We start from the raw sequence: 27,536 nt of genomic DNA on the forward strand, positions 1-27,536 counted from the left end.
TAAATAAAAATCGACTATAAATATCCTAACTAAATCAATAATAAAATATAACTTAAGAAAACAAACAATTTTAATATATATTCCTATTTAACCAATTAAACCCAAAATTTAAAAATAATTTAAAAAAGTTAACAAAATATAAATAAAAATTTACTAATAATAATCAAACTGAACAATTAATAAAACGAAACTCATACAAAATATATACATTAATATATATATATACTCATTTACATAGTAAATTCGAAATTCAATTAAAGTTTTAAAAAAAGTTAATAAAAAATAAATAAATTATAATAAAAAATTCTAAAGAAATAAAATATTAAAATGCAAAGTTTAAACCTAAAACAATTTCATAATCATTAATATAAAACTATCTAAAAATTAAAAATCCGAAATATAGTCTATTTATAAAAAAAAAATCACAAAAATTATATTTAAATCATAAAAATTAATAAAATTACACTTATTTGTGGTAATTAAGCAATGTGAGTTCTTGATGTAGAAAACCCCAAAAAATCAATAAAGATTATGGGTTTTCAAACTATAATCTTCAAAAAACAAAATCTATACAAAAAAATTCAAAAAAAACTATATATAAATTTCATAAACATATATAAATCATTATTTTGACATTAAAATTGAAAAAAAAAAAGGCTAAAAACGTACCTAAATGAGTAGAACTTCGGTTGGGCGCCGCTGGTTTGTGAAGGAAACGGTTCTGAAATGTTTTGAGTGAAATGGGGCTCGGCTAGGGACGATGAGGGTTTTATGAAAAGGAGGCCCAGTTGCGTCAGTGGCCCACTGACGGTAATGGGCGTTTGTGTCAGTGCCCCATTGACGCAAACACTTTGTTACCGTCAGTGGGCCACTGACGCCGTTAACGGCCCGTTTGCGTCAGTGCCCCACTGACGCAAACGGTCCTGTTAAACAGCATCAGTGTACGTTATGACGCAATTAGACCCTCATTTGTGGCAGTGTCCAATTGCCACAAATGCTAATTCTTTATCAACAACGTTAGTCAACTGCGTTGACTGACGCGTTTGACTGACACAATTGCCCTTTTTTGTAGTAGTGAATATTTCATCTATATTTTGGTGCAATCGTTTATTTTGTTGTTAAGTCCAATACATGGCGTTAAATTTTCTTATAACTTGGTACTTTCGCCGCAAATATCTCTAAAATTTCGTACTTTTGCCATAAATATCTCTTAAATTGGGTACTTTCATCTTAAATATTCATTTAATTGAGTGTTTTCACCTACATGTCACACACGAACTTAACCGATGGGAGCAGATAGTTGTACCAAATTGCACTAAAATAAAGACAGAATGTACTTTGGCCGCTAAAAAAATAAATTGGGTAGTTATTAAGCACTACAATCGTAATAAATTGGATATTTTCACCATAAATATTTTAAATTATTTATTACTTTTTTAATATATATTAAATGGTAGTTGTTTCAAGACATTTTAACCATCCTAATACCACATGAGGTGGTATATTATGGTTAGTTTAGAATGTTCAATGTTTTTTTTATTAAATTATGATAAGTTGGACTCCAATTTAAAATTTAATCACGCATAAAATGTAAGGTGATCATGTAGTGTTGTTGTCAACGTAAAGGTGACTTATATCATTAATTATATTATAAGGGTATATATATATTTTTTATCTAAATGTATTTTTTTTCTCCCATAGTGTGAATTAAATTTCCACTTAATAAAATGAATTAAACGAATAGTTCTGATTAACAATTAGGAAACTAGGGGAAAGACACTTTTGTTTGAGGAGTAGTTAGTGATGGTTAATTGTTAATTTTTCTTGGTTATTAGTGATATTTTTCTAACAGTTATTTGTTGCTTGAATTATATCTACAACTTTTCCATTTATGCTATTACTTGTATTGCTTGTTATTATAAGTTGTACTTATTAACTTGAAATTGTGGTGTAGTTCAAAAAAATATATTTAACACAATTGTGGTGTAGTTCAATAAAAATATATTTAACACATGATTTTATCAATTCCTGAGCACAAAATATTGCCGAGTACAATAATTATAATTGTTGATGTTAATGAATGCCAGGTTTCCTCATTTACTAAGTTACGTTCTACTGAACTTCAAGTATTTCTGTCATTCTAATTTTCTCGTGACAACTAGCAAAGTTGTAAAAAAATTTATGATTGTTATATTTTAGGGATATTGGCGACGATAATATAATTTTTTTTTCAAAATTTATACTTTAATACCTAAATTTTTTTATTGCCAGTAATAATACATAAATCTACAATTTCAGTACAACCGTTAGTACTCACAGTTAATTGCTCATTAAGTATCCACGTGAAACATTTTTATTAGTCTAATTAGCGGCGATAATAATCAAATATTTTCAAAAGTCATACTTTAATGCCCAATTTTTTTTTGTTTTTTTGCGGTAATACCTAAATCTATAATTTTGGTGCAATCGTTAGTACTCACAGTTAATTGTCCATTAAGTATCCACATGACACATGGATTTTGGAATGATTTTAGACTAACTTATATAAATTCTTTAAATATTATCAAAATCATTTTAAATTTTAAAAAATCTAAAAGATTATTAAAAAATAATTAATAATATAGATTTTGGGATGATTTTGAGTTTCAATTTTAATTTGTGTTGTTTTGAATGTGCAAATTTTAGTTTTATTAATTAGATTTTGGATATTTGTGACTAAAGTACCAAAACTTTCACTTTTTTTTACACTTAAGTACCAAAACTTTTTTTTGTTGCTGTGAAAGCACCAAAACGTTATTTTTTCTTGCATTTCAGTATTAACCATTAAGTCTAACTTTTGACCAGTTCAACTAAAGGTTGGTCCATATTTTGGTACTTTCACCACCAAAAAAACAAAGTTTTGGTATTTATCCGTACGTAAACACAAAGTTTAGGTAATTTAGACATAAATAAACACAAAGTTTGGATATTTTAGCCGCATTTCACTTATTTATTTTTTAAAAGAAAAAAATAAATTTGGATTTAATATTAATTTTTATTTAATAGTACTAATTTATTTATTATTTTAATTAAACTAGATTTTAAATATATTTTTTAATTTTAAAAGTATTTTTTATATTTTAATTGCACTATAGAACTAAATGAATCCATGAAAAACAATATAATCATATTTTGAAACCTTAATGTATATTACAACCACCACGGTTGGACGTCACATTTTGAGCATAATCAAGCTTCGCTTATTTCTATTTGGGTTTTTCTATTTTTCAAATCCTATAGTAATTTTAAAATTAAAATATAGTTTAAAACATAAAAAAAAATATCTCATTGATTTTAAAATTTGTTTCCCAAAATATTTGCATGATGTAGTGGCATGTTTAAGAGGCACATGAATAACACGTGACTAGTTATTGGTGAAGACCTTGTCAACCGATGACCAGAGTATTAAGAGGAAGTCAAAGCTGCTCGATAGGCGTAAGGAATATGCTGAGCAGCAGGAAAAGAATAGGTGTAGAAGCGTACGACCATAGCTGCTCGTGGAACCAAGCCAAATGCTCAGAAATGACTACAAGTTAGATATTTAATTATTTCTTATGTAAATATCATTATTTATGTTACTATTTGGTTATGCTTGTAACGCAAGTGAATGATGGCCCATAGGCCCATAGGTATATCCATGATCCTATAAATAGGACTCATAGGATTCATTTATGACACACGCAATATTTTGTGTTCAGAGAGAAATAGTGGCTCTGGTACCAACTGTAAAGGTTTGACTAATCTAAAAACCTGAGACCTTTAAACTACTAAAACATACAACTATCTTTGGGATACATACATAAAATAATAAAACTTTATTATAGGAAATCCAAAATTACGAGTGTAACACCCTGGATAGCCAAGACCGTTACACTATGTGTTTATAAAGGTGCAAGACTTGTTAATCAAGTCATTTAGTTAGAAACGTATTACTGAAACTACAGTTGAACTAGGGTTAAAAGATTTTGGTCTCAAAAGTTTCATTTCTTATAATTAAACATTTTTACATGGGATCCCAAAAGTAGTAGCGTTAAAAGACACTTTACAAAATTTCAGGATAAAAGTACAGTTACTAGCCACTCTAAGGGCAAAACAGACAATTAGGCTTTTCTTGTCCTATACCACTCCTCGGTCGTGGCGGACGATCGGCTGACTATGTACATTCAGTCCCAAAGCTCTCTATCTCAGAACTGGTCCACTTTGCCTTTGCCTTTACCTGCACCACGAAGCACCCGTGAGCCAAGGCCCAGCAAGAAAACACAATAACAGAGCATAATCATCAAGCAAACAACCAGATAACTCATGCAGTATAATCATATACTCAACATCCCAAATATTCATGTTAATCAAGTATTCAGCATACCAAGTACATCATTTCATATCAATAATCAATTCACATATGATAACCAGGGTCAACGCCCTTAGGCTGCACCCTCTAATTATCCCACTGACTCCGGCCCGCTTAAACCGAGCTCAGTGAATACTAAGCTGTCCTTAGCTACCAGTGGCTGAGCCGCGCCCTGTGCACAAGTATTGTTTACGGCACCCTTAGGCCGTTTATCACATGTCCCATGGCATAATACAATCTATGACATCATACAGATATAGGGAGCTCTTAGTCCCAACACAATCACATAACCGGGTGCAGTTTTCTTACCTTTAGATTCTGATAGCTTTGTTCAATTCAACCCTCAAGCACGATTCCGCTCGAGCCCTAGCGTACACCTAGTCACGGTTACAAGTTAGAATCAACTCCAAACTTCAATTCAAAAACCTAGCCTCGGGACCAATCTCGATCCCTCGAGAAGCCCTAATTCCACCAAACGGGGTGGTGGAATCAAACCCCGAGCCCCCACGCAAAAACCCTAAGAAATAACCCAAAAATCCTTTTCTGGGAACAGGGTAGCGCTACAACGCCCTAAAGTGGGCGCTACAACACTACAAACAGAGCCATCATGCTCCCAGACACCCAAGCCTAGCGCTGTAGCGCCCTAAGGCTAGCGCTACAGCGCTAGTCACAGCCAGGCAATACCCAGAATTCTCCTCTTCGAACTTCTTTGAGCCATAACCTTCCAAAATCCTTCCAAACCTTAACCAAACTCCAAAACAAAACTACCAACATCTATATCTCACCCCGTAAGTCCCAACCATACAAAACCCAATCACATGCACCCCAAATCAAAGAAACCACCATAGCTGATCTTAGAGCTCAAAAACTCAACAAGAAAAACAATTGAAACCACAGAATTCAAGTGACCAAGTTCAGAACTTCTTGCCTTCAACAGAGAAGTTCAACCTTAGGCTATCATCCACTCTTCCTTAGCTTTCACTCCTCAAAGCTTCTGCCTCAATTCCCTAGAATTCCCACCAAAACTCAGCTCAAAATCCATATTAACACTAAGAACCAGAAACTAAGTTACAACCTCAAAACCTTACCTTAATTGGATGCCGAACCCCTGCTGAATAATCAATCTTGATCAAGGTCTCAAGTGCAAAGCCTTAGCCAAGAGCTCCTCTAAATTTTAGCTCCAAAAGACCCCAAGGATTGAAGAAGAAACCCCAAACCGTACAAGAGTAGTGCCCTGTTTTCCCTTCTTTCTTTTCTCCTTCTTTTCTTTTGTCTCAATCCTTTTTCAGACTTCTACTGCCTTCTATACATTCCACTAAGGTATAAAGCTTAATAATACTTATCCCTACTTTTAACTCAAATGACCAATTTGCTCTCCCATTTAAAACTAAGCTTTTAAGCCTCCTAAGGGCATTTTAGTCATTACACTCAATTCCCGCTAATTCCTCGAATGTCTCTAATATTTACCTCTTACTTTCCGACACCTAACTAATCACCAATTATATTCCTCAATATCAAAATAAACTCCAACATATTTCCTAAATTCCCAGAAATACCCCTAGGCTCACCCTGAGCCGGGTATAAATCCCCGCCGTGACTTTTTCACTAAACCGCTCACTAGGATCGCCTCGAGTCACAGATTACAAATATATCCACATAATAATGTGGTCTCAACAATTTATCACAGTTATTTACATTTATGCCCTCAATGGGCCAAAATTACGAATATGCCATTCTAACCTAATCAGGGCCTACATGCATACTAATACACATAGTCATGCCTCACACATATTCAAATAATCATATAACATGCTTTTAATCATTAAATCACATATAATCCAGTTATGCCCTCCCGATACACTAATCAAAGCCTTTAAGCCTTATTAGTAAATTTGGGTCGTTACAACGGGATCTCATTGTTCATACATAAAAATAATAAAGAGAACAAAATCTTTAAGATATTTTAAAATACTAAGTGCGGAAATAAAAAAACTTATAATTAAAAGACTAAATATCAATGTCATCCTAGATCGATCCCATCGGTTCATTCCTTTAGTTCCTCACCTAATACACACATGCCACCTCGGATCCATCCCGCCTTCCATGTTCATTTTCTTGCACAATCTAAATAAAAAGGAATGAGCCTAATGCTTAGTAAGGAAAAACTACGAAAACATAAAACATAAAATGGACTACAATATTAATGGCCATCAACTCATTATCATTGTATGTGATAAAAATCACTATAGTCCTCTTAACTACTATTTTAGAGGTAGGTCTAGACAAAACTATAGTCTATGCTAACGATAAAAATCATGGGATTTGCTATCTAAGCAATCATATTTTCAAGTGACTATAAACATAAAAAAAAACATACATACAAACACCTAGCACATATCGGAAACTCCTAAAACAAAATAGAAAAACCATAAGTCTCCTAGAGAAAGAAGATGAGGAGAGGATCTAAACCATCAAAATAAAGACTTACCGAAATCTAAAGTTTCAAAGATACCGAGTACCTAACCAAAAGCCATTATAAGGAGTTAGGATTTGAACTGAAAGAAAAGAATAAGAAGAATAAAAGTAGGATGGATTTGAGGATTAAGAGTACCTTAGATAGCTAGAGCTTTTATCTATACCTCAAACACCGAAATCACACTATAGCTTACTTGCAAAGTGTTTAGAAAATCTTAGATTTGAAAGATTTCAACCCCAAAACCCTAGGGTTTCTATCTTGAACAAAATTGGCAGCTTGGAGGCTCTGAGAAGTGTTTGAAAGATGGTGCAAATGACTGAGTGAAGGGTTCTATTTATAGAGATCAAGGAGTGAAACTAACTCCCATTAAAATAAATAATTAAATGAATAAAAAAATTAGATTTTTCGCTCAACAAATGCCCATGACTCGATCAAAATTGTTCAAGACCAAGTCCAAGCTATTAAGGATTGATTCTAGCTTCGGATTCCACGGAAATTCAAGCATGGCTCACGGAGTCGATATATCGCCTCCTATAGGCGATATATCTCCTGCCCTGTTTTCCCGAGGGTCCGTGGTTTAGTTCATGCAAAGCCAATGTGTTTTTCCGTATTAGCATAGGCGATATATCGACTTACGCTTATGTACTAAACCAAGTTTTTGCACATTTTAAGCACACCTACAGCTATTTAAACCACTTTGACAAAGTAATACGAGATCCTAGCATCTGAGGGAAGGTTATAGACTTCCTAGGCTTATCTTTGATTATACTTATTCATCTAAAATCCTTAATAAATATACATGTGACAAATGTCACATTGATAATTATTCTATTTAAATCTTAGGCTAAAATAAATAATATTTTTAGGCCTAGCTACATTATTTAAACCTTATGATAAAATTAATATTTCTAAACTATATGCTAAACTTATAAAATTCATAACTATCTCTACGAGTTTCCAAATAATTCACGGCACGAACCAATATCAACGAAAACTAGAATACTATGGCGTAAGATAATATTATCCAACTAAGTAAAATTTTGAGGCACTACACTATGTGTCGAATAAATCAAGAGTCAACATTTTGGTGCTTTCATTGAGAGACGAACTCAAGAATTCGAAGAAAACAATGGCTAAGAGCTCCAGGAGAGCAAGTCAGCTGGACAAATGTCAGAAAATGTGCCAAAACCACCTCCTCCACCAGGTGTCGTGAAGGACGAGCTACAAGTGGAATTGGAAGAGGAGGAGATGGACGTTGTAACCTTGCGAACAACTTTGGGAGTGTTGCAAGATGAGTTAGTTGCCCTAAAAGCTTACCAAGAGAACATGGTTGAAACTATGGTAATGAAACAAATGGAGATCGACTGACAACGTCGAGAATTGAACGAAAGACAGGCGGACATGGATCGCAAATAGAGAGACGCGACAATGGCCTTAAAGGCAGCCATTCAGTTAGCTCGAGGACAGCCACCTGCTGCACCTGCACCCTAAGCAACAATGACAAAGGTAATAATAAAATTGGAGGATAAAGTGCAAATACATAGCAGAAGACATCTGATAACAAGCTCCCTAAGCAAAATAGATACGAGTTGAGGTTCACTAACTACACGGCCCTAGTCGACAGCAGAGCAGAAGTGTATCAGGCCAGCCATACCATAGTCCCTTTTAGGCGACCAATCCCAATCATAAAGGACATATCCAAGAAGGACACAACCAAGTTTTGTCATTTCCACAACGACTATGGCCATGATACCAAGGAATGTAACCAGTTGAAGATTGAAATCAAGTTCCTTATACGACTAGGACATCTGAGACGATATGTACGATCAGGGGGAAACTCATAGCAAGGGGCTAATAGAGGCAACGAGCAGGCACCTGTACGCCAGCACTCACCTCCTCTGCAACCATCCCCGGTCACTAGAACTTTGCTAACTATCTGCGGAGGATCGTACATATCTAGTGACAGTGGTAAGGCAAAGGAGAGATAGATATGCCAGAACCCTACGTCACGAATAGGACATAGAGATGCTAAACATTGAGGAGCAAACTCTCAAAAAAGCTTGAACAGGCGAAGAGGTAATAACTTTCTCTAAGTTGGACACACAACATGTCTGATTCCACCACTCAGACTCTTTAGTCATGGACGTTCAAATTGGGAACATGATGGTAAAACGAGTGTTGGTAGATACTAGAAGCTCGGTAAACATTCTATACAAGTCTTCACTAGAAAGAATGAAACTTTCAGTGCAAGACTTAGAATGCAACAAAACCATCTACGGTTTCTCTGGTGAGGGATTATCATTAACAGTATCGATCAAACTTCTGGTCACGGCAAGAACGACACTCGAGAACAGGACATTACTCACTAATTTTATTGTAGTTGATTGTCCATCCGTGTATAACGCCATTATCAAAAGACCCATTATGGTAGACCTGCGAGCAGTAACTTCAGTCTGACATATGGCCATGAAGTTTCTAACTGATGCAGGAGTTGGGTGCATGTTGGAAAATCAGCGAGAGGTCAGAGAATGTTACAACTCCTCGATCACAAAAGCAAGGAGGTGCAGATCGGGAATGAAGCAGAAAAGAGGTTGCTAGTGGTAAATGAGTCACAGGCCCAATCAGGTTAACAAGTCACCAAATAAGGCATTGCCCAAAGTGAGGATATGGGCTTAGATCCTCGCTTTGGGGATTTTGAGGAAAGCATTGGACCCATGGAGGACCTTGAGCAGGTCCAACTAAAAGAAAAAGATCTGACCAGAGTTGTGAAAGTCGGTAAAAACTTAGAGACACCAATCAAAGAAATTCTAGTGGAGGTTTTTAGGAAGAACTAGAAGGTCTTTGCCTGGTCTCATAAAGACATGGTTGGAATTGACTTGAAAGCTATCAGCCATATCCTGAACATAAACAAAAACCACTAACCAGTACAACAACAAAAAAAGGTTGCTCGACAAAGACATGTCTAAAGCCTTAAAGGAAGAAGTCGAAAAGTTAAAGAAAAATGGATTCATCAGGGTAACATTTTATCCATCATGGCTCTCTAATCCCGTACTAGTCCCTAAACCAAATGGTAAATGGAGGACGTGCATGGATTTCACAGACCTTAATAAAGGCTACCCGAAAGATTGTTTCCCACATCTAAGGATCGACCAACTAGTTGATTCTACATCAGGGCATGAAATCTTATCATTCATGGATGCATACCCCAGCTACAATCAAATTAGTATGCATCCACCTGATGAAGAACACACTAGCTTTCGAATAGATACAAGGCTTTACTATTACAAAGTAATTCATTTCGGTTGAAAAAACACTGGTGCAACTTACCAACGACTGGTAAGTTCAATAAAACTACATTTTTAACTTTTAATAAAAAAAACACTAATTTCAAATAATTAAACTACAACATATTATAATAAAATATCTATAAAAACACACAAAAATATATAAAATAAAAATAAACCCAATAAATTCAAAATTACTTACAAACTTAATAAATCAATTAAAAACTCAAGAACTAAGCAACAATTAGCCTATAAAATATGGTAAATTAACTCTATTTTGTAGAGTTATCAAGTGTAGTTTCCACACAATGATACTTTAGTGATCGAGTGCTAGGTCTCCAATAAGATGGTGGCTCAGATCCTGGTGGACAATGGGAGTTCCGCAAACACCCTGTTCAATTCAGCCTACGAGAAGATTGAGTTGACCATAAGCGACATGCCCCCGTGCACCTCAACTCTATACAGGTTATAGGGGGATGGTCTCATACCGATGGGCTAGATCAAGTTACCCGTGACACTTGGAGATCCGCCTCGCCAGGCCTTTACGTATTGCACATTCGTGGTAGTGGATTGCTCCTCTACATATAACACCATCTTGGGTTGTTTGACCTTAGTGGAGTTTGGGGCAGTTACCTCCATTCGACACCTGTGCATGAAGTTCCCCACGGATTCAGGGATCGACACAGTTCGAGGAGACAAAAAAGAGGCAAGGAAATGCTACAATGTGTCTCTTAGGTAACCAATAATGGTTATTGAGGCATTGGCCCTCGAACAGCCCTCTCTCGGAGAGGTGTGCATGCTCTTCAAGATGATGAAACCAACGAGTTGGAATCGTGGTTTCAATAGGAAGGGGCTATCAAGCCCATTGAGGAGGTTTAGGAAGTGGCTAACGATGCCTCCATCCCCGAAAAGAAGACAAAGGTCGGGAATAGCCTACAGGCAAAAGTTTGAGAAGCACTGGTGGAATTTCTCCGTGAAAATCAGGACGTTTTCGCCTGGTCTCACTTCGAAATGAATGGCATTGACACGAATATCATTTGTCATGCCTTGAATTTTGATCTGAACATCACTCCAATCTAGCAGAGGCAGAGAACTTTCGACTAGACCAGGGCTGAGGCTTTAAAGGTGGAGGTGGACAAGCTACTTGCAAACGAATTCATTCAGGATGCCCAATATCCCCAGTAGGTATCCAATCTGGTCCTCATGCCCAAGCCTAATGGCACCTGGAGGACCTACATAGACTTATCCGACCTTAATAAGGCATGCTTGTTGACGGTAAGAACTCGTCAACGATACAAGGTCAGAAAACTCAAGTTATATTGCAAAAGATAGCTAAGAATAAGATGCAAGGAACTTGAATGAGCAGAAAATACAGAACTACAATGGAGCAAAGATCATATATTTCTTAATTGTCTGTCCATACAATGAATTTTCCAACCCCTTATCCTGAGGGGTCGAAGCCTATTTATAGGTGGGCTCTATTGGCCCCTGATACAAGTAAGTCCCAGGGGACAATGGCGTACGCAGGTACATTGCCAGGGTAGTGGCTTAGGGCATAGTGGTGTCTACCTTGACAATTCCAGAGTTGTGGCACAGGACATCGTATTGTCGACTCTAGTATATGGTCGGGGGTGCTCAGGTAGTGCCTCCACTCTCCGTACGGGTTCGTACCGCCATTACTTGTTAGACGTGGATGTCAGGGCCACGCCTCTGTCCTCCTCATGGTCGTACATCCTATATCAGTACACGTACCTTGTACCCAGTCGTTTCCATCAATTCTAGTTTGGCACCAAATGATTGTTTGGTATTTCCAAGTTTTCTTCATACGCATATTGAGGAGGTTTCAAACTTTAGATGTCGTGAGAAGACAAGGTGTGGGAGTGCCTTGCTGGTGTCACCTACTTCTAGAAGGGAACTAGTGCCTCTTCTGCGAGGCACAGGGTGCTTGTGACGAGATAAGGTGCATGCGGGGGGCCTAGCGAGGGCCTCGCATAACGAGATGCTAGGGGTCCTTAGAGGGTCTCGCATAGCGAGATAGCCCTTGGAGACCTATGTTCAGATGCATGCGTCTATGCATGCGGGACACGAGAGGCCTAGCGAGGCAGCACCCCCTGATCACTTAGAGGCAGGACGTGATGTTTCGCGTAAACACAGTGCGCGTGGGAGGCTAGCCGAGAGCCTCGCATAGCGAGAGTGGTGCCTCAGGGTACCTGTGTTCGAGTGCTTAGGTGCACGCGGGAGGCTAGCCGAGAGCCTCGCATAGCGAGGGTGGCATGCGCATGGGAGGCTTGTCGAGAGCCTCGCATAGCGAGGGTGGCTCTCTTGGCCTAACGACTCCAATGCCAAGTGAGGCCCTCGCCCCTTCGTGCATGCGGAGGGTAGCCTAGCGGGTAGGTGCGCGTCACTCCTAGACGGGTTAGGCCTTGCTATGCGAGGCCTCTCCCTCGCAAGGTCTTTGTGCGAGTGTCAACCTTAGGTTACCTCATGCCCATACCACCTAGGAATTACCACACACCCTTGGCACCTCACGCCGATGTCCACAAGGGTAGCGACACATAGAGCGAGGCATGTCCCAAATCACCATCCCACTAGCATGTGTTTCATAATCTTTAAGGTGCCTCGTAATATAGAGGTCTCCTTAATGGAATTTGCAAGGGAAGAATTCCCACATTTACAATGCCCTAAGGACTTTTTCCCGCTGTCAAAGATAGACTAGATGGTCGACGTTACCTCTATGTATGAGCTCTTGTCCTTCATAGATGCATACTCAATATATAATCAAATTTCCATGCATGTCGCGGATCAAGAACACACCAGCTTCCAAACTGATAAAGGAGTTTACTGCTATAAAGTGATGCCCTTCGGGGTGAAGAATGTTGGTGCCACCTACCAAAGGCTAGTGAACCGTATCTTCAATGAACAACTGGGACAAAACATGGAGGTATATGTATACGACATGCTGGTCAAGTCTAGAACAACCCCCAACCATGTAAAGGACCTGGCAGAAGTGTTTTCAGTACTTCGTAGGTTTGGGATGAAAATAAATCCCCAGAAATGCACTTTCAGAGTCACCTCTTGAAGGGTTCCTAGGATTTATTGTCAGTGCTTGGGGGATAGAGGCAAAACTAGAGAGCATAAAGATGTTCAAATCCTTACCGGGAGGATCGCTGCCTTGACTCACTTTGTTTCGAAGGTAATTGACAAGTGCATCCCATTCTTCAACATACTATGAGGGGATCAGAGGTTTGAATGGATAGAGGATTGCGAACAGGCATTCCAGTAGCTGAAGGCTCACATGGAAAACCCACCTATCATGTCGAAGCTCGTAGACAGAGAGCCCTCCTTCTTTACATGGCTATCTCAGAGAGTGCCATCAGTGCTGCCTTAATATGAAAGGAAGGTCGCGTCCAACTTCCCGTATGTAAGCAAGAGACTCCTCAGAGCAGAGTTCAGATAACCACTCATGGAGAAGCTGACCTTTTGCCTAATGGTAGCTTCTCAGAAGCTAAGGCCCTATTTTCGAGCGCATCCTATAAAGGTCCTCACGAACCATCCCATGTGACAGATCCTCCAAAAGTCAGAGTCATCTGGAAGACCCCTCAAGTAGTTTGTCAGACTTAGTCAATTTGACATCACCTATCATCTGAGGATTTCCATAAAGGGATAGGCATTGGCAGATTTCATTGTCAAGTGCACGGGAAATCATGAGAGACCTAGGGATGCCCCAGACATTGGGCTTGCATGGAAGCTATATGTCGATGGATCGACGAATGAAAATCGTGTCGGGGCATGCCTCATTTTGGTATCCCCTAAGGGGCACAGGGTTCATAGTGCCCTAAGGTTTGGGTTTGACGCCTCACACAATGAAGAAAAGTATGAGGTCCCATTGCTGGTCTCCGAGTAGAACTAGAGCTCGAAGTCGAGAGCCTCAAAATTTTCAGTGACTCACAGCTTGTAGTTAATCATATACGCGGGGAATACTAGGACAGGGGGACAAGGATGGCCACTTACTTGGAAAAACCCAAGAAATGCTACACAACTTCAAAAAATTCACCATTCAACAAATGCCACGGGAACAGAACTCTAACACTGATGCCCTGGCCAAGCTGGAAACCACTAAGGATGTTGAACTCATCAATGTAGTCCTCATTGTCCACTTAGCTTCTCTGAGCATCTTAACCCCCGAGGAAGTGAAAGAAGTCTAGCTTCAGGACGTGTAGATGGAGTCTATAGTGAAATCCCTTGTCTCTAGGACTCCTAGAAGTGCATGAGGGTTTTTGCAGGGACCACGCCGGGGGGCAGAGTCTCGCGAAGAAGATCTTGAGACAATGATACTTTTGGCCTACCATAAACAAAGACGCGATGGACTATGTCAAGAAGTGTCACAAGTGGCAACGCTTTGCCAATATACCTCGAGCTCCTTCAAATGAGCTCACCCTGATGACCAGCCCTTGGCCTTCTATTGTCTTAGGGGGGTCATTGCCCATGGGTAAAGCAAGGGTGAAGTATGCAATAGTGGCAGTCGACAACTTTACGAAGTGGTTGAGGACGAGCTACTCACTACAATCACTTCTAAGAAGGCACTGTATTTTTTTCATCAAGAACATCGTTTGCCATTACGGTCTCCCGAGAAAAATAGTCTCCGACAACGGCTTGCAATTTGACAACTAAGTGTTTACAGACTTCTGCCAACAACACGAGGTTGTGAAAATCTTTTCCTCTGTGGCCCACCTGTAGGCAAATTTTTAGGTGGAAGCAGTCAACAAGACACTCAAAGCCACCTTGAAGAAAATGCTTGAACAGGCAAAAGGCACTTGGACCAAGGAGCTGCCTAGGGCATTATGGAGTTACCGCACTACTGCTAGGACCTCTACTTGCCACTCGTAATTCTCAATGGCTTATGGGTATGAGGCCATGCTCCCAGTTGAGACAGCAATCTCCACGCATCGACGGGATATGTATGATCCAACCACAAACCACACTTTACTTCGAGAGTCCCTAGACCTTGTGGAGGAGCTCTGTGAAGTTTCTCATCTTCAAATAACATCCTACTAGCAGAAAGTGGCCCGGTATTTCAACTTTAAAGTGAAGGATAAGAAGTTTGGTGTCGGAGACCTGGTGTTGTGAAGTGTCTTCTTAGCCACCCGAGACCCTAGTGCGGGAGTTCTGGGACCAAATTGGGAGGGCCTATACCAAGTTGAGAGTGTTGTATGTCAAGGGACATACAAGTTAGCCTAACTGAGCGGGGAATTGATACCCCACACTTGGAATGTCGAGCATCTACGCCAGTATTACCAGCAATATGAGCAGTAAATTTATTAATTTTTGTAATCTCCTTGTATCCTCCGGGCACAACTAATGGAAACCGTGTAGACAAAACACGGTAAAATTTTCCAAGAGACTCTGCTTATATTTTTTAGTTTCTTCTATTCTGTATGTACTACTCATAGAGCACTCGCTTGCTGGCCTGGACAAGTGAACATAGACTAGTGTCTGATCACTTGGGGGCAGTGAGTTATGGTAGCCTCACAAAGTTAGACCTAGGAAACTAAAGTGTTGAGTCTGCAACCTAAGAATTCAAGCTTGTTTGGGTTAGCATCTAGGGACTGGATACTAAAAATCCTAGTAGTGTGAGAATGGACTTGGGTCACCTCCCGCGGACATTGCGCCCGAGGAGCATTGACCAAGTCCCTTGATCTTGAGATGTCAATGGAAGACCGAGTCATCTATACTCGGTCCTATGGAATGGACTTAGGTTACCTCCTGCAGACACTGGGCCCGTGGAGCATTGACCAAGTCCCCGGTAAGCCGCAAGCAAAAATAGCATTGGGAAGTTGATGACTTGGGAAGCTAAGCTAGTTGACGAGTGAAGCGTCCCTAATGTCATGAGACCCATAGCTAATTGGCCTAGGAGGTACCTAGTGCCAAAGAGATCCAAGTAACCCAAGGTGGGATTTAGCATATTCTCCCAAGGACAACACGCACCCGAGGAGTAATAACCAAATCCCAATTCTCAAGATGTGAACGAAAGCCCGAGTGTCAGTACTCGGACATGAGTGTAAGTCATCTAAGACTTAAGCAAAATACTCTGTAGAACCTTTCACTAATTGCCCCAAGATAGAGAAAGAATGGACTTAAGGTTACCTTCTGTGGAATCCGTGCCCGAGAAGTAACAACCAAGTCCCTTGATCTCAAGATGCGAGTAGGGGCCCGAGTCACTAGCATCAGGAACCGACCAAGACTAAAAAACCCAAGTAGTAAGAGAACGAACTTTGGTCACCTCCCATGGACACTGTGCCCAGGGAGCAATGACCTTGTCCTGTGATCTCAAAATGAAAGCGGAAGCCCGAGTCATTGGAACTCGGAGCTAGACCTCGAGTGCTGGGAAAAACCTAGTCTAAGGGCAGGGAACTCGATTGCCTAAACATAGGATGATGAGTTCACGACCTCCACATGATTAGGTCCCTAGCTGTGTACTTGGGGGAAAATCGAAAGGCCCAAGTGAACCCACCGGTGGCCACGTACTAGGGGACATGTGGCTTAGTGTAACACCCTGGTTACTCCAAGACCGTTACTGTGAACATTAAACATTGCTTAACTCGCTAAACGAGTCATTGGGTTATAAACGTGCATCTAGGTGTCATTAATATGCCAAGGTGAAAATTTTGGTAAAAAAGAATGGATATATTTTATTTAAACATTAAACTGCACATGGGCCCGTAAAAACGTTTACAAGTTATTTACAATCCAAAAATGGTCATTATAGTATAAAAATTACAACCCGCCGACCTAAGCGGCCAAATATATGGTTAACCCCTAGTTCCCCATCATAGTGTTCTGGGAAGTCAGGACCCTTAGAAGGGATTTCCTTACCCTTCCTGGAGGATTCCCCATCTTGAGGGGAGGAAACCTCAAGGTCAATGACCTCATCTGGAGCCACCATCCTCGGGGTGAGGATTGGTGGAGCAGCTGCAGAGGCTGCTAGGGCCATCAGGGCTGGAGCTGCAGTAGCTGAGGGCATGGACGTCGTGGTTGACGCCGTTGGGAGATCTATCTGAGAGGGTCCTGACACCCTCTAATGCTTCGACCTGACCAATTCGGATAGGCCCATGCGTTCTACACAAAAGAAACAATCTGGTTAAATCCTTGGAAGGAAAGGAAAGCAGGGAAAATAAATAAAAATGCATGGGACTAAATACAAATCTCCTCGGGAGCCCCACTACGATCAGGCTCCTCCGAGTGATGACAAAATGGGTGAATTCATGGATGAGCCGACCCATTGTTGGGAATTGTTCCCTAAAAGCAATTGTAGTAGACAATGGTTTTAATGAAATAAATAATTTATTTAAATTATTGCATATATGTAGCTTATGTATTCTATTATTACTAATAATATTAAGTAAATATCTAAAAATTCCCAAGTTCATCTATGTGGTCTCAATCTCATATTGGTATGAGAGAATCAAGATTGAGATAATTAACTTAAATAGTTCGTAGTAAAATAAAGTTATGGAATCTTTAGATTAATTACTGCTAGTACGGTCCATTAGTATTATGAATGCATGTGACCTAGATCCGGGTTACTAGTGTAGTAGGACACTTTAGTGGAGGTACTTTGCATCCTGAGAGTATGTATAACTGGACCAGATGTGTTTTAATAATACTTGTTTAAATATCATTTCATAGTATTATAAAACATATCAAATGATGATCATATACAAATTGATCTTACTCATGAAGTTACTATGAACTCCTATAAATGTTACTTGATCCTTTGATTCATGTGTTGCGGTTTGTTAGAATGATCACGCTAAGAACAATTGTTTTGGGGACCCAATGATGTATATGGCTGGGGACATAGTTTAACAGATATGGAAACTATACCTTCTTATAGATTGAATGATGATTCCCTTTTGGGTTGGCTTTTGGAACTGAAAAAGTTATTGACGTCAAATTCGTAATCAGATTATGAATTAACCTTCACTAGTAAAGTCAATGGTACACTAGGAATTAAGATATAATTAAAAGGGTAAAACAGTAATTTTATTCCCATTTAATTATGAATCATCAATAGAGAATTAATTTGTATGTAATGATTATATCAATGGACACTTTATGTGTAACGCCCTCCTAATCCAGGATCGTTACACTGTGTACTTAAAATTGTGTCAGACCTGCTAATCAGGTCATTTGGCTTAAAATGTGTAACTAAGGTTAGTGACTAGGGTTAGGGTTAAAATTTTTGGCCAAAGAACCATTGACTTTTATTCCAAAAGTTTATATAACATGGGTTCCCAAAATATTACAACTCAACTATTAAAAAAGAATAAATACATATCAAAAGTTACATAAGCTGGCCTAAGCGGCAAAACAGGGCTACAACCCTAGTTCCTCTGAGATTATAATGCCCCGAAATCCCTAATGCGGTTTAATGGCTGGATTAGTAGGCCGGGAGGGCCATAATTGTTTAATTACGCCATTAAATGATTATATGCATGTTTATGTGAATTATATTATAATATGATGTTAAATGCATGCATGTGGGTCCGCATTTCATTACAGGGGTGTTTTGGTAATTTGGCCCGTTGAGGGCGTAATTGTATATTTGTATGCATGTCGGTGACCTATTGTGAGACCACATTATAATGTGGGTTTGTTCAAGCTATTCGGCATGAGACGATCTTGGTATATTAATTAGCGGTCTAGCATAACAGGTTTAAGTTCGGGGCTCGAGATGAGTCTCAGGGTGATTTTAATGATTAGAGCGTTGTCGGGAATTAAAGGGTAACGAGATATGAATTATTGGTGTTTGAGAATATCGAGAATAACGAGAATTGGAGAGTGTTAATTATGATTAACGAAATAGGTGGGAAATGTCAATTTTGCCCTTGGGAGCCTTTAGAAATCCTTATTTGACCTAGGGGTATTTTGGTCTTTTCACCCCTAGGATAGGTTTAAGCCATTGAAGGCTATAGAAAGAAGAGAAAACAGAGCATAGAATAAAGCTTCTCCCGTACCTGTTTTTTTCTCATTTTCTCTTTGGATTTTTGAGCCTAACTTGAGGATTCAAGCTTGGGAAGTAAGTCTTGAGAGATTGGGAGTGTGTTCCACCATTAAAGAGCATCACAATCTGAGCTTGAGGTAAGTTTCTAGCCATTAAATTCCCTGGTTTGCTCTGTTTTAGCTCTGGTTTTCAGTTGAGATTTCTAGGTTGGATGATTGGTTTTGTTGGGAGTTTTTGGATAGGGTTCTTGTGGTTATGATGCTTAGGGCATGTGAGGATGGTTTTTTGGTTCATTTGGCACCACAAATGAGGTTTGGAAGCATTGGAATCGAGTTGAAATTGAAGAAGTCGAAGGAAGAGGTTTCATGGGATGATCTGGCTGGGTGTAGCGCTACAGCGCCCACCAGAGGGCGCTGTAGCGCTACCCAGTGCTTTGCTGGGCGGTTTGGGGTTCTGAGTATAGCGCTGGGGCGCTAGTGAGCAGCGCTATAGCGCTACTCTGTTCCTTCAGAATCCCGTTTTGAGGGTTTTTGACTCGGGGTTTCAATCCTTAAGGCCCGGGATCGAATCTACTCACCGTGTGGGCATGTTTCGAGGTCCCGAGAGTGGGGTTTAGGTCAAGACCCTTTCATTGTTGATTTTCATTAATGGAGGTTATAATTGGTTATGATTAGGTAACCGCTAAGGAATCAAAAGGTCGATTATTCTCAGGAGTCGTTCTTGTTCTATTTCTCGTTTGAACCAGAGGTAAGAAAACTGAAGCCTGTGTGTATGACATGCGTGGTTGTTGTTGAGGCATGTTGGTTACTAAATGTGGACATTGATTGCATATTAAATGCTAGCAGAATTTGTTTACTTGTGTATGGCACTGATTATTCAGAATCGACACTGGTCGCGTATTACTGATTTGAGAGTCAGAAATGGCATAAGCGTCCTGAACGCAGGGCCGATAAAAGATTGGATCTAATCGTTATCAGCGTTGAATGACTCTAAGGCATTAACGCTGGATCGACCCCAAGGTCAATGAAACTTATAAGCGCTTGACTAGTCTAAGACTAGTTACTCAGAGCCAGGGCCAAAGCCCTAGGTGACTGCTTGTCACATGGCTAGGGAGAGGAATCCCATGGTTATGACTCTATGGTCATGAGGTAGGTTATGTTGGTGACAAGTCATCATGCACCTATCTTGTTAAAGCTAGTGAAAGGTTCACATATTTATAAAGCCCTGGTGACCCTATCGTCACATGGCTAAAGGGAGCTGAACTCACCTTAGTGACTTTTGCGACTGTCACTTATCTGTTTTGGACTGAAAGTCCTGAATGATTATTATGATCAATGTTGATATTATGTTCATGATATATTTTGTTTTCTTGCTGGGCCTTGGCTCATGGGTGCAATGTGGTGTAGGTAAAGGGAAAGAAAAGCTCACCCAGCCTTGAGTGGAGAGCTTAGGTGGTGTTGTGTACATATGCAACCGCTTGACCACCACGGCCAAGGAGTTCTTAGAGGAACTAGGGGTTTTCTCTATTTTTGCCGCTTAGGTCGGCGGGTTTGTAAATTTGAAACAGTAATGACCATTTTGAGTTGTAAATAACTTGTAAATTTTTTTGATGGGCCCATGAACAGTTTTATGTATTAAATAAAATATATCCTTTCTTTTTTATTGGTTTCACCTTAGCCTGTTAATAACACTTAGAAGCAAGTTTTTAACCAAAGGACTCGGGTAGCGAGTCAAATTTCTGGTTCAACGTTCACCGTAACTGTTCCAGGGTAACCAGGGCGTTACAGAGATAACTCTGGCCATGATGGCCAAGTAGCCACATATGTACATGCCACCATCGAAGCTCTCCAACTCATGGCTGGTCAAGCTTTCCCTTTCCCTTACCTGCACCACAAAGCACCCGTGAGCCGAGGCTCAACAAGAAAACAGAACGTGCAACAACAGAGAATATAACTTTAAAATAACCATTCAACAATAATCAGTAACATTAATTCATATCCAATATCATTTAAGTTCAATCACATGATCACTGGATCAACCTGGGGTCGTTGCCCTATTTAGTTGGCTTTTAAGCCAACTCTCGGGCCTATGCCCTAGCTACGTGACCATAGAGTGTTCTGGGGCCTTGCCCTTAGCTCTGCCTCAATATCCATAGAGCTAGCCCAACCTTCGTGGTTCACCATTGACCTTAGAGTTGATCAATGTAATAGTACATTACTCGTTTAGGCCAATGCCTCTCGACCAGCGCACAACGCGTTATTTCCATCATTGACTTATAAGTCAAGCCCTGATCCAGGATTACATACCTTACTTATAAGAAATAGATGTGGATAGGCACATCCCAAAAATTAAGCACATATTCATGATAATCCCATAATCCCACTGAATAACCATTTCCACAATACTAAACATATTCATATAATGGGGCCACATGCCATAACCATAGAATTCATGTAACGAATATAAGTACTCAAGCACTTATCAACAAGCATTTAGAACAATAGCCTAACATAAACAATCTTGGGGCCCAAGTCCTAATCATATTAATATATAACAAATGACCCAAGCCCTAATCACATACAACACGTTCTGGGTGCAGTTTTCTTACCTCAGGTCCAAGCAAGCGTAAATGAGAACGACCGTCGAGCACGATCTCGGTTTTGAGCCCCCTAGCGATACCCTAGGTCACAACCATAAAATAGGATTCTATTAATATCGATTAATCAAAGGCTTGTGAACCAAGTCCTTGTTGGTTTTAATTGATCAAATCAGAGATTATACGCAGCGGAACAACAATCAAATTGTCAGTTTAATCCCAAAAGATTTCTAGATCTACTTCTTCACATGCATATATATATTGAATCAAGGGTTTATACATTTTTGGACCCTGTGTTTTTTTCCATTACCTGTTTGGACCCTGTGTTTTGACAAATTACTTTTTGGACCCTATGTTTTGTAAAATGGTTAAAATAGAACCCTAAACCTGATTTTGGTCAATATTTTCTCAACTTAAATCACAAATAATTTACCAAACTAACAATTCATAACCAAAATAAAATCATTCTGCTTAAAAACTGTGTTGTTATATTCAATTTTTTCTTCATCAAAATTGAGTTTAGGGTTCTATTTTAACCATTTTACAAACACATAGGGTCCAAAAAGTAATTTGTCAAAACACAGGGTCCAAACAGGTAATGGGGAAAACCACAGGGTCCAAAAAGGTATAAACCCTTGAATCAAAGACAAGAATAGAAAAATTACCTCAGGTCCTTCCTTACTGCTATCTTTTTGTATGGCTAAATTCTTGAGATCTCACACCCAGATCTTCCAAAATGTTCTCAGCACACAAAGAACGAGTCTGGGCTCGCTATACAAACAATAGGCAAAAAAACTATTTATCAGATGTTCTCAACACATGAGATCTGATAAAGTTTGGACCTAGGTTATGTGAAGAACAGTGACTTTTGTTTGTATCACTGTTCTTTTTCTCTTAGAGAGATTTCTAGATATTTTTCTATCCCTGAAAAGTTTCGTTCTGTAAAACTGATATCCTATATTTAATATATCAAATATATTAAAATATTTGTTATTTTAAACAAATTCAAAATAACTGATCAGTTATCAGATTTTTGTTTAAATAATAATATTTTAATCATATTAAAATATCTCATTATTTATTTAATATTTAAATAACTAAAATTGTGGAATCAAGAAACTGAACAAAGTCTCTTATGTTAGAGAATATTATTATTGCTGAATGGAAATATGGAAAAAACCAATTACAACTCTATGCAAAAATACAATGGACAAGATAATATTTATTAAATAAGTATTACAACTCAATTGCTCAAAATACAAGTAAATAAAAAGATGTAGAAGAAGAAGATTACAAACTCAATACTATAACAATACAAGTAAATAAGAAGAACACAAGAATGAAAAACACAAACAAACTCTCACACAACCAAAGTGTAGAGTAGTGGGGATCACCAACTTGAACAAGGTTCAAGACCTTTGTCCAAAAGCTTATTTCCCCCTATTCTCTAAGCACTAAGGGATCTCTCTAGGAAATAGCTCTCTGGAATTATCAAGCCTTTTGGTGTATTTTTCAGCCAAGTGCTTTGTGGATGAAAAATGGTGTGTCTTACAAGTGAGCATTAGGCTCCTATTTATAGAGTTTGAGATACCCCTTTGAATTTCAAATTCCACCAACCCCATGGCTGTTACCAATGATAAATTGGGTGTTTTATGGAATTAAAATAGAGATTTGGGAGTTACTTGGCTGTTGGAAACGTTCAAAATTGGATAAAAACTGACTTAGTATGAATCTGTCAGCCACTAGCGCCGCGGCGCTTGTTTCAAGCGCCGCGGCCCTTGGTCAGTTTCAGCAACTAATTTTTTAAGTTTTTTCCAAAATGTTCCAATTTATTCCCACTTGATTTTGTAACTTCCATACACAATATGAGAGTTAAAATCACATCTCTATCAGCCATTTCTCATATGGCTTTATGAAATCCAATCTCAAATGTGTAACATATAATATACACATTATTGGGTAATATTTGGGAGTTACAAATTTGTAACTGATTTTGTAACTCCAAAATATGTCACATTTGGACACACACATGTGCCCAATTTTGTGACTCTCAATAATATGTTACAAGGTGTGACAAATCACATTTTGTCACATTATTTAATCTAATATTATATTATATGAAATAATATAACATCTTATGCGTGTAGCACAGTGACTGTGCACTGTGCTACACGTGTACCACATGTCTGTGATGGCATGCGATTTTTCTCAATTTTTATTATTATTTAAATACCAAAAATCCTAAAAATAAATTAATCCAAAATTAATTATATTTTTGTTAAATCAAATAATTAATTAATTCTCAATTAATTAATTATACATAATTAAGCAATAATTATGTTTGATACATAGAAAAATATTTTACTTATCACATAAGTCCTTTTTGCCCATTTTTGTGTTTACCTTTGTCAGTGATTGTTTGAGCCATTTCGGGGAGCATGGACCTATAACATTAAGCTCCAATAAATAAACTAAATAATTAAACTCTTTAATTATAATAGTTAATTTTTTAATTCTGATATTACTTCACTATAAATTCAGAATTGCACTCTTTATGTTATAGATATACTTTTACAGAAATCTTATCTTAAGTCGTCCATTGATATAACTATCTTACAATAGTTCAACCCTCTAATTAATTAGTTCATAAATTAGAATGGAAGAATTACCATTTTACCTTTCTAATTTACTTCTTATTCCTTAAGTACCATTAATTCACTAGTGAATAATTAATCTATAATCTAATTATAGATTTGAGCTCAAAATCATTCAGTTCCAGAATTAACCCTTAAGGGAACTAATATACGATCTGTTAGGAAAGATTAGATTCTGTATTGTTGATACATGTTCCTAGCCATCTATGATATTAAATCTCCAAAACAAAAGTCATTAGCCTCATTCTTTGAAGAGACCTTAACGAATGAATCAAAAGATTTAATAAACATGAACAGGAGTTCATGAACACTCAAGATTTAGGTTTATCTATAAAAGTTCATCAATTATGATATGAATTACAAGTCTTTATTGTTAAATGGTTTTTGGATAAAGACTTTAATTCATATCGGTCCATGTCATATCTAATCATATTATATAAAGCACCTATACCGAGATGTCTTTCCACATCAATAATCCGAATCTACATTATTTGTATCATTATGATACTCAGTAAACCGTACTTGCAACTCCAATTAAAGAATTCCATAACTTTAATTTGTTGTTGTTGACTATTTTTATTCATTCATGTGATCTTAATTCTCTCATACTAATACAAGATCACATCCTCAATAATGAATATGGAATTTTTTCTGATATTTACAAAATTATTCAAAATAATAATTTAACAATCTAAATATAACAATAATAATAAACCGTTGCATTTATTTATTTACAGAAAAACAAATGTCTTTACATGCTTTTAGGACACACTCCTAACAATCTCCCACTTGTACTTAAAGCAAGTGAGGTATTTCTCTCAATCTCATATTACGTACATGGCCCTCGAATTGCTTTGCTAGAAGCGTCTTCGTGAATGGGTCCGCCAGGTTGTGTTCTGATGCGATTTTTAGAATGGTCACATCTCCTCTATGTACGATTTCTCTGACTAAGTGGTATTTGCGCTCTATATGCTTTCCCCTCTTGTGGCTTCTTGGTTCTTTAGAATTGGCCACTGCTCCACTGTTGTCACAGTAAAGAATAAGTGGTTTCTCCACTTCTGGAACAACTTCCAAATCTGTGTAGAACTTTTTCAGCCAAACTGCTTCCTTAGCTGCTATGTATTCAGCTTCCATGGTTGAATCGGCTATACTGGATTGCTTAATGCTTCTCCAGACAACTGCTCCCCCACCAAGAGTGAATACTGACCTAGAAGTAGACTTTCTACTATCCTTGTCAGATTGAAAATCTGAGTCAGTGTATCCAGTAGGTTCGAGGTCACTGCCCGAATATACTAGCATATATCTCTTGTTCTCCTGAGATACTTGAGAATATGTTTCACCGCAATCTAGTGTTCCAAACCCGGATTTGATTGATAACGACTGACAATCCCTACTGCATAACATATGTCAGGTCTAGTACATAACATTGCATACATTAGGCTCCCTACAGCTGATGCATAGGGATACTTTCTCATATCCTCTTGCTCTTGTGGTGTCTTTGGACACTGATCTTTGCAAAGAGTAATTCAATGTCTGGTCGGCAATTGACCCTTTTTGGAATTCTCCATAGAGAATCTTTCAAGAACTTTATCAATATAATTTGCTTGTGAAAGTGCTAAGAGCTTGTTCTTTTTATCTCTTAGAATTTTAATGCCTAGAACATAGCTCGCTTCTCCCAAATCTTTCATTTGGAATTTGTCAGCCAACCATTTCTTTACATTTGATAATGTCTCTACATCACTCCCAATGAGTAGGATATCATCAACATAAAGAACTAAGAAAACCACAATTTTTCCTTTGATGTATTTATAAACACATGCTTCTTCAACATTTTGTTCGAAACCATATGTTTTAATAGTTTCATCAAATGTTAAGTTCCAAGATCTTGATGCTTGTTTCAATCCATATATGGATTTCAAAAATTTGCATACCTTTTTATCTTGATCATTCTTTATAAACCCTTCTAGTTGTTCCATATAAATGGTTTCATCAAGGTGGCCATTCAGAAAAGCTGTCTTGACATCCATTTTCCATATCTCATAATTATAGATGGCAGCTATGGATAAGAGTATGCGAATGGACTTAAGCATGGCCACGGGAGAAAATGTTTCTTCATAGTCCACACCCTCTCTCTTTGTGTAGCCTTTGGCCACAAGCCTTGCTTTATAGGTCTCTACCTTTCCATCTGCACCCGTTTTCTTCTTCTAGATCCATTTTCATCTAATGGCATTAACATTGTCAGGCAGATCTACAAGTTCCCAGACTGAATTGGAATACATTGATTTCATTTCTTGATTCATGGCATCTTGCCACTTATCAACATCAGGGTCTTCCATTGCTTCTTTAAAATTCAATGGATCGTCCTTTTCAGTATCTAATACAAGAACGTGTGCCTCATGTTCGTAGCGAACAGGTTGTCTCACAATCCTCCCACTACGACATTGCACTGGTTTTTCCTTTTCAGGAAATGTGGTTTCTTTGGTTGTTTTGTCATTAATTGCTACTGGTGACTTTGTGACTTTATTTGAGACCATCTCCTCCGGTACAACCTTACTGCGAGGTTTGTGGTTATTAACATAGTCATATTCAAGAAAAGTTGCATTTGTCAATAAAATGTTTTATTTTCTTTTTGGACTATAGAAAATTCCACCTCTAGTCTCTTTGGAATATCCTACAAGCATACACACTTCAGAGCGCGTTTCCAACTTCTCGGTCTTCCTTTTGAGCACGTATGCATGACACCCCAAAATTCTACAAATGGTGTAAACTAAGTTTACAACCATTCCATAATTCTATGGATGTCTTTTGGATAGACTTAGGTGGAACATCATTCAATGTGTATAGAACACATTGAATCGTATAGCCCCTGAATGACAGTGCTAATGATGAGAAACTCATCATTCATCTAACCATATCTAATAACGTTCTATTCCGACTTTCTGAAACATCATTTTACTGTGTTGTTTCAGGTGTAGTGAGTTGGAATTGAATGCCATGCTCACGTTGATGGTTCTTGAATTCACAGTCCATGTACTCTCTTCCTCGATCAGATCAAAGTGCTTTTTAGTGATTTACCTAATTGCTTTTTAGCCTTTGCTTGAAATTCTTTGAACTTTCCAAAAGTCTCAGATTTTC

This window comes from Humulus lupulus, chromosome 8, assembly GCF_963169125.1.
Source record: "Humulus lupulus chromosome 8, drHumLupu1.1, whole genome shotgun sequence".
In the NCBI taxonomy this organism is placed as follows: Eukaryota; Viridiplantae; Streptophyta; class Magnoliopsida; order Rosales; family Cannabaceae; genus Humulus; species Humulus lupulus.